The 10,008-nt window shown below is 38.4% G+C and overlaps 1 protein-coding gene across 2 annotated transcripts in view; it reads right to left on the bottom strand.

The window, feature by feature from the left end:
• LOC144966404 (synaptic vesicular amine transporter-like) overlaps positions 1-10,008 on the bottom strand; it is a 96,906-nt gene that overhangs the window by 41,086 nt on the left and 45,812 nt on the right. The window lies entirely within an intron of this gene.

Raw genomic sequence — 10,008 nt, 5'->3', positions numbered from 1 at the left:
AATTACAATATGCTTTCCCAAATACATCAAAAGTTCTAGCTGCGTCACTAATTCTATACTTTGATACCTATGGGTGGGGTCCTTTGGTCCTTTTGGGGTCCTTTCCCATGGTGGGCAAGAGGTCACTTGCTGTTTTTCAAGTTGATTTCTGTCTTTGTTTTGGAATGGGATTGCTTGGTGCTGGTGTCTGGATGGGCCTTTTAGGTAATCTCAAAACTCATTGTACACTGATAGTGTGCTCTTTGAATCTACATTTGTTCCCTATTTGGACCTTTCCCCTTTGTCGTACTTTTTCTCATGTCCTTATTGTAATTCTGGAATTTATTCACTATCCCATTTTCTTCCTATTTACTGACGCTGATGTGACCTAAATGTATCGCAAGCGCCATAAAGCAATTAAAAACAGTTTTAAACCAGCTCACAGTTGCCCAGTAAGTTGTCCTCGTTCTTCAACTGATAATTTTGGCCTATAATTACATATAGCTTGTATTGAGAGTCTTCTATCACACTGTGTCTGTTTCCAATTGCTTTCTGTCTTTGTCTTGGAATGAGATTACTTTATTTTGTCCTGACCCTGGCCGGAGTCCTTGGCTGGGAGGGAAACAGTCGAATGTATAGTTATATTTTTGGGAGATATTTTTTTTTCTTGTAAATCATCTCCCTTTTATTTACTGTAATTTTTTTTTTAATATGATTTGTAAACATTTGAGAATATTCCTCTTAGTGGGGACCGTGCTGGTGTCTGGTTGGGACTTTTAGGTGATCTCAAATTAAGTACAATGATAGTGTTCTCTTGGGATCTAAATCTGTTCCCTATTTGAACCGATTCCATTTTGTCTTACTTTTTCTTCAAGCACTTTTAATTGTATATCAAGAATATCTTTACTATACAATTTTATTCCTTTTTACTGGCGCTGATATGACCGAAATGTGTTGCAAGCGCCGTAAAACCCTTAAAAACAAAACAAACAAACATTTTGGTAATCTCACAATAAGTACACTGATAGTGTGCTCTTGGAATCTACATCTGTTCCCTACTTGTACCATTCCCCTTTGTCTTACTTTTTCCTCAAGTGCTTTTAATTAAACATTTAGAATGTTTTTACTGTCCAGTTTTTATCCTTTTTACTGGCGCTGATATGACCTAAATGTGTAGTAAGCACCATAAAACCCTTACAAACAAAAACAAAAAACAAACATATTTGAAGGACGAATGTTCTGGCCAAATTTTAAAATACAGATTGTTTCATAGTACCACAGTTAACAGGCTATGGATGTATAACTTGTGTATATATTATGTATTCTCATTTGAAAAGAAATACGCAAAAACAAAGTGGATAGTTAATTTTGGACTCGGTATATTATAGATGATTGAATACGAATTTACCCTTCCCACTCTTCTATTTAGAGTAGGCCTACTTGCTTTTATGTTATTTTGTTCATGTCATGGTGAGGTCTACTAGATATCACAGATTGATTACTTAAAGCTTACATATTTAGATTGTAATATATTTTTGTATCGTTGTCATTGAGTCTAATTCGCTTTTTAGATAATTATACATGTATTTTAAATATTTTTGAAATGTGGAGTCTCTGGGTGGGGATCCTGACCTCCCATAGCGGGCAGGGAGGTCCATACTGTGTCGTCTATCCCCTTATATCTGTTGTCCAACATGCTTTCTGTCTTTGTCTTGGAATGAGATTACTTGATTTTATTCTGGCCCAGGTTCGAGTCTTGGCTGGGAGGGAAACAGTCAAATGCATAGTTATTGTTTTGAGAGATGATTTTTTTTTCCTTGTAAATCATCTCTCTGTTATGTATTATTATATTAATTTGTTATTTTCAGTGTATAATGTAACCATTTGATTGTATTCCTCTCTGTTGGATTTTGTGGCCGTGTCCGGATGAGACTTATAGGTGAACTCAAACCAAGTACATTGGTGGTATGCTCTTGGAATCTACATCTGATCCCTATTTGTTCCCAGTTCCCCTTTGTCTTACCTTTTCTTGGGTGCTTTAATTGTAATTCTAGAACTTTTTACTATCCATTTTCTTCCTTTTTACTGGCGCTGATATGACCTAAATGTGTTGCAAGCGCCGTAAAACTCTAAAAACAAAAAAACAAAAAAAACAAAAATGTGGAGTCTGAATACTTTTGCGACCATTTCAAAGTGAGAATTAACCCTTTTCTGTATTAGAGTTTCCACGGCCAAAGACATATGTGATGTACTTACACATTTTATATAGAGAGTAGATGGGGCGGGGGGGGGGAGAAACTATTATGGAACTGACATCAAAATTGACTCTACACATTTTGCTGTGAATAATGAAAAGAGAGCGCAGTTGACAACTTTTATCCCCCTGCAAGAAATAGTTTTGTTGGGCTCATTGCGTTTGTCATTGAAACCAACTGACCAGCTGTACGAGCCACAGATTACACGGGACTCCTAGTAGTCTGTGGTACGAGCCAAGCTGATGCATGGTCAACTTATAGAACTCTTTTAATATCTTTCTAAACTTTAGAAATACGATTTTTTTTTAATGCTTAAGTTTATTTTATTTTCAAGACTGTTGGTTTCAATAACATAGCAAACGTATTTGATTCTATTAGGGGGAGAAAGATTTGACTTCTCAACGTTTATAATGAAGCTAAATTTATGTAATTCTAATTCTTGTAATACAATTTCTTTTTTATCAATAATGTTTTCTTTACTGCCACATAATAGAAAATCATCCAAAAATGCAATTATACGATTGACTTTTCACAAAATGTCCAATAATTTACATTTTAAAATAGAAAAATGATAGATTAGAACCAAAAGGCAGCACAGCCCTTTTGTATGTATTGTCTTTTCATCCAAATCCGGAATCTCCCATCTTGGGCAAGGAGGCCACTTACTTTCTTCTACTTCTATACCCCTATGTCTGTTTTCCAACTTGCTTTTTTCATTGCCTTGGAATGAGATTACTTGGTTTTGTCCTTTCCCTTATCGGAGTCCATGGCTCTGAGGGAAGCAGTCAAATGAAAAGTTAAGGTTTTGGGAGATTATTTTTTTCTCTTGTAAATCATCTCTCTATTTCTTGTAATCTACATCTGTTCCCTAATTGCTAATTGTGCCATTCCCATTTGTCTTACTTTACTTGCGTTCTTTTAATTGTATATCTAGAATTTTTTGACTGTCCCATTTTCTTCTTTTTTTACTGGCTCTGAAATGACCTAAATGTTGTCGCAAGCGCCGTAAAGCCCTTATAATATAAAAACAAACATAAACGTTTCCACCAAAGCGTAATGTTATATATTTCCACTAAGCATAAGAATAGGAATATGACTATCCGAAAACGTTCTGGTAGTATTAGGGTTTATATAGATTCTTCTTCACCTGTGGTATAGGCATTGAAATTACTGAAGAGAAATCCTCCACCTCGGGGTTGCCAATTTCCGGGATAATTGAAGCTGGTAGTAAGCATTCCTTAAGTGATTGTGATACCAAGCTGCTGGAAGCTGTGGAGTGTAAGAAGTGATAAACAAAACTGAATATAACACCTTCAAAAAAAAACAAATACCAAACACGGAACGTTTTGGGCTCAAAACCCTTCTTCAGCCAACAACAATAAAAACATAAATACATTACTTAAGAACCAGATCGACAACTAAATATTTCGCACGTATTTTGAAGAAAAATCTTGGAATGTCAATTTATTTCGGGCGACTAATGTTGTAGCCTGCCTCAATGACTGCCTTGGTGTTTCATGGAATAAGATACAGATTTCATTGAATATGCCTTCTGAGAGCGGTTTGCTTCCTCTTGGTACTGCTCCGGTGACTGAACCTGTTCAGGTCCAGATGGACTTAGTGGGGAACTCATTTCAAACTGTAACAACCAACTAGCTGTCCCTTTCTTGCCTATTTTCCAACGTTCAATAGATGAACAGAAAATCCCAATTATATGGAAAACATCGACTATAATTCCAGTACCCAAAAAGAATCCACCAACTCAGCTGAATGATTATAGACCTGTTGCTTTAACATCAATTATTATGAAATGTCTGGAAAAGATTCTGAAAAGAGAGCTGTTGCAATTTATATATGACCAACACATACTTGATCCATATCAGTTTGCCTACCAACAAAATCTTAGTGTGGAAGACGCACTCCTCACAGTGATGCATTCAATATCAAATCACTTGGATGTTTCACCCGCCAACTACTGCCGAATCCTATACGTCGATTTTTCGTCTGCCTTTAATGCCATGAAAACCAACATATTAATTAGTAAACTGCATGCTCTAAACCTTCCCCATTACCTCATCAACTGGTATAACAACTTTCTCATCGATCGCCCCCAACATGTCAGAGTAGGCTCAAATATATCATCAGTAAAAACTCTTTCAAACGGATGCCCACAAGGGTGTGTAAGCTCACCTCTACTTTACATCCTCTATACAAACGATTGTGTGGCTAGCTTTGATAACTGCCAACTCATCAAGTATGCTGATGACACCGCAATACTCGGCCTGCTCAATGATTCCGTCTCCGAATTTAAATACACTGAGCAAGTTAGTAAATTCAGCAAATGGTGTGCCGATAACTGTCTAGAGCTCAATGTAACAAAAACAAAGGAACAACTGTTTGATCACAGAAAAATAGGAAAAAGAGCAAGACAAATAACAAAAATTAACAATCAGGCGGTTGAAACTGTCGAAACGTTTAAATACCTTGGTGTAATTATAGATAACAGTCTAAGATTTGAATCGCACACCAACAATGTCATCAAAAAATGTAACCAGCGCTTGTATATACTCAGAAAATTAAGGTCTTTCAATGTGAACAGAAAGACCATGATACAAATCTACAAGTCATTAATATTGAGTATCGTTTCGTTTGGCATCACAACGTGGTATGGAAGCTGTGGAACAAAAGAAAAATCCAAACTACATAGAACCCTCAGAGAGGCTTCAAAAATAATTAACACAGACCTTAGAAGCCTTGACACAACTTATATTAATGCAGTTGAGAAGAAATCTTTTAACATTATCAACGAAAAGAGGCATCCGCTGAACGAAAAATTCCAACTTCTGCGCTCCGGAAGACGGTATCTAGAAGCAAAATGTCGGACAAATCGACATAAGACAACCTTCATTCCAACCGCCATAAAATTAATTAACAAATCTTCTGTGGAAAAATGAGACAACCAATGAAAATAACGAGAAGCAGTGTCGTGAATCATCATCATCGACATTGCCGCCGTCGTTATCATCATCATCATCATCATCATCATCATCATCATCATCATTATCGTAGTCATCATCATCATCATCATCATCATCATCATCATCATCATCATCACAATCATTGCCATCTTCTTCTTAATATAAGACACTATATTTATAATATGGTTATCTGCTGTCCCAGCAAATATATCGTATCGTTCTATCTGTCTGTGTGTGTGTCTGTGTGTATGTATATATGTATGTATGTATGTATGTATGTATGTATGTATGTATGTATGTATGTATGTATGTATGTATGTATGAATGTAGGCATGCATATACGATGATATGCTGGTTTGTATGTATGTCTGCATGTATGTATGTATGTATGTATGTATGTATGTATGTATGTATATGTGTTTGTATGTACGCTCATTTCTTTTGTATACACGTGTAGAAACAATGTGCAAGCGTGTATGTTCGTGTATGGCTGTGTCTGTATTTGTAAATGTGTTGATGTTCATACCATGAACCAAACTGAGCATTGTTTACCTCACATGAATTGCCTTTAATTTGGACAATAAAGATTATTATTATTATTATTATTTAAAGTTGTTATACCAGTACCAGCTAGAGTTATGTTCCTAGCTGGGTTTTTTCCCCCTAATTGTTGCGTAAATTCCCTCCTCACACGAGTTTTTGATTCATTTTAACAGATGCTAAGAAACTTATGGAGGATATAATGATGTCTTTTGCGGATGATATAGACGCCTTGGTGGAAGACCTCATGAAGCTAAGCAAGTTTACCAACATTGTACTGCAGTGGTTTCCAGGACACTGTGGGATACTTGGAAATCAGATCGCTGACCAATTGGCAAAGGCAGGCAGTCGCATGCAGCAACCCTCCCCAACGTACTCAACAGGAGAAATTAACAAAATGGCCAAATTTATCCAGTCTCAGAGATGGAGAGAGAAGCACCCAGAATACAACATGAATGACCCAATCAAGGTGCTCGACGGAAAGGAACAGGTCATCATCTTCAGACTGAGAACTGGACACAACCAGTTAAAGGAACATATGTGGAGGATGTCCAGAGCAGGTGCCTCTGGACAATGTGACTGCGGACTTGAAAATGAAATTGGACATCGTGTCCTAATGGAATGTCCAAGATACAACCAGTTGAGAAGGAACTTCTGGCCTGACCCAACCCCATACTCAAAGAAGCTGTGCGGCAGTGAGGACGACCTCAGAACCACTGTGGGCTTCATTCACCAGACCGGACTGACCATGTGACGTGACGGGAACGAAGAAGAAGAAGAAGATTCATTTTCATGATACCATAGGCATAGAAACCACAGCTTTCTCATTGTTTTCAGCCATTTTGTCTTCTCATTGTTTTGTTTTCATAAAAACTGCCGTCACCAAGAATTCCCATCATTGCATCAGTTCAATCAGTGATGGCGTCATATCATATACAAAATAATGTTACAGTGTCAAGGCAATGACCCAAGTTGATATGCTTAGTTAGATTGGCATGTTAAGTGAAATAAACTTTCAAGAATCATGTCGGACAAAGCCGAAATAAATTACTTTTAATGTCGAAATTGGGGGTCCCGATAGCTCAGTTGGTAGAGCACTCGCTTCTCAATCAAAGGGACCGAGATCGGTCCCGGGTGCAGTCGAGATATATTTTCTGACTCCCCTGTTCACTACGTAGTGATTGGGTAGCTAGGTATGTTAGATCTGGCGGAAAGTACTTTTGCGATTGACTAGCGTCCTTTCCTAAGGTTAGCAAGCAATTGCTACTGTCCGTTTTACACTATAGGAACTAGGATAGACTCCGTCTGCATGGGCCTTATGGCTCTGAAGGACTCATTCTTCATGTCAAAATTACACTTTTCTACCGATGACGTCATATCTCAGCTATCAAAGGACGCACAGTGTTAAAATTTATATCAATCATAACTTGAATAAATTCTACACATATGGCCAAAAAAAAACGTTTGATGAAACCTTACATAGCTCTCAGGTTGTTCAAATATGAAATGTGCCAATAATAATTTTTTAAAAACACACTGTATTTGTATCTATAAATCCTATTGATCATGAAATTACTGTACGAAATCAGAGACCATCAAAATACGGACTCTTACTGAAACATATCAACACACAACATTGCGTAAGAAAATGATTTATATTGATTTTGATTGTTTCGCGATCATTTTGAATAAATATAACATAAAAATGAAGGAAAGAAAGTGGAAACAAAACAAGTTCTTTCTCCGAAATGCCCAAAGATGTCTATGAAATCAAATAGTCCATTGTATCAGAAACTATTAGTTCACGCCAAACTGCACGACGATTCTCGGGCAGGATTCTTCTTCAGTATGTTTTCTTTTTCATCCAGATAAACACCTCTCGACTGATTGTGAGTTGGCTTCTCAGACAATACGAAATCCTTTTTTTTTCAAAAATGAAAACGATGAAAATTCCATGTTATGAGACTTTTTGTAATGAAGTTTTCGAGAATCTCGCCTAAACTCGGCCAATTATGCGACTGCCTAAGCTTATATTGACTAGTTCCACTAAACTACTGTCTAAAATATATTGGTTCCATCACATGTGCCTTGCATGAGTTGACACAATTAATCAAGACCCTAAAGTCAAAATTTTGCTTTTTATTTCTCATTTGTTGTTCTATTTCAGCATGTGCAGAATCGGCGGACATAAAAGTATGGCCCCTTTCGAATTATTTCAATACAATCCTTTTAACATTAAGCTCTTCTACTTCGTTGACAGCAGTCAATAAAACTAAAATAGTCCAATTCTTATTTTGGCTTGCTGTTATCAGGCCAAATTGTGAGAGATTTACAGTCTTGATGCTCCGTGATGAACTGCCAAAATGTACAAGTGATGTCTTCATCATTTCGTCCCGCCCATTAAACCTTCATGCCAGACAGGTCATGTTGCGTTTCTCCCTACCATCCTCTATCTCGTTGAGCCAACGTTGGCAAATCGTTTCATTAAGAAGGCAAATGCGCCGCGTGAAGAGATCGCTCGCTGTTCTTGCTGCCAACGCCTGCTCCTGCACTCACCGCCCCAGCAGTCACTCCCGCTCCGACCTCTTGAGACATGAGAATCCTCGCCTTATCCAAAAGATCCGCTACTGGCACACTATCTGCTGACTCGACCTGTTGTAGCTCCATCGACACTTTTTCGGGAACTCCATTGACAAGAGCCAGTCACACTACACGCTCCATTGCTGCCCCCACAAATCCGCTTTTCCTTGCCAGCTTCCGCAGTTCTGTAGCATAGATATCGATTGGCTCCCCACTCCATCGTAGTGATTTCAACTTCTCGATGCTACAAATGGGCTGTCTGAAAATGCTTTCAGTAGTCCTTTTTTAAGTTTACCGACATCCTTCCTGACATCTTCTGGCATCTCTAAGTAGACAGCAAACGCTTCCCCCTTCAAGATACATTGGTATCAGCTTCACCAGATCCGCCTCTTTGATATTCTGAGAGCGATGCTATCAATGTCACTTTTGAGAGCCAGGCGATCTCATCTCCATCCCCTGTAAATGGCTTTATAACTTTTTCTAACCCAGCCATCTTTGGTGAATTCTAATAAGCCGAAATAGCTTGTAGTTAAATAATGACTAATAAATGGACTGACCTGGCTGCTCCCGTCGAACGTATTGCCCTCACTTGCTTCCTCCGACTGGTCCAATCATAAACGGCCACGACACAACAGAAAAACAAAATGTACACAAAAACGTCCACAATAATCAACCACGAATTGTTACGTCTCCAACTGCTCTCCCGTCTCCTCTCCTTGACAACACAATTACCTCCACTGCTTCCGTTTGTCTTTCGCGTCACACCGACCTCCTTCCGTTCATTAACTTCAAACAACAACAAAAATAACACCACAACCACACAAAACATGTTAGCCTGTTAGACGGGTTACATATCTCTGAGTGTAATAGTATTAAATTAGATAAAGAAAATGACGTCATCGAATCTTGTCTCACGGTAAAATAAAGAAAATGAAGGTTGTCGAAGAAGACAAAACGGAATTTCTGGTTTGTGTGCTTCGGAATGCAGTAACATAAAAAGTGCTGTTTCCCTTTTTTTTTCACGTCACCTTATGAGAAATGAATTACCTTTTTGTCCGTTTCTTACCTCACTTTAATTGACGAATGCTGTAGGTTACGTTCTAGGTGTAGATGCCCGTTACGTTCTAGGTGTAGATCCCCCCCACCCTTCCGATCTCTGCCTCCTAAAATGGACTATATCGCTCCAACCCACATCGCCTCCGTTTACCAGTCTAACAGTTTCCTGTAATATTGATGCCAACGCCGCTACTTCCTTTTTGCTATTAAAAGTTCCTTAGTTTAATATTTCTCATAGAATCACTTGAATACAGTTGTCGAAATTCGTGTATACAATCTTGTCGAGTTGGCAAAGAATATTGTAGCTAAATAATGAATGGACTGACCTGGCTGCCCCCATCTGGCGTACCAACCTCACTTGCTTCCTCTGACTGGTCCAATATCACATAACGGCCACAAGGCAACAGAAAACCAAAGTGCATACGAAAACGCACATGCCGCGTTCTGACAGGGCGTTGCCGAACAGCCTCGTGCACCTCATCCTCCTGATCAAATCCATCATCTGGGTGGGGATCCTGACCTCCCATAGCGGGCAGGGAGGTACATACTGTGTCTTCTATCCCCTTATATTTGTTTTCCAACATGCTTTCTATCTTTGTCTTGGAATGAAATTACTTGTT

This window comes from Berghia stephanieae, chromosome 2 (genome assembly GCF_034508935.2).
Source record: "Berghia stephanieae isolate SIO BIC M18660-M18661 chromosome 2, UCSD_Bste_1.3, whole genome shotgun sequence".
Lineage (NCBI taxonomy): Eukaryota > Metazoa > Mollusca > Gastropoda > Nudibranchia > Aeolidiidae > Berghia > Berghia stephanieae.
The sequence above is the reverse complement of the archived record's forward strand: the minus strand, read 5'-3'. Positions and strand labels throughout refer to the sequence as shown.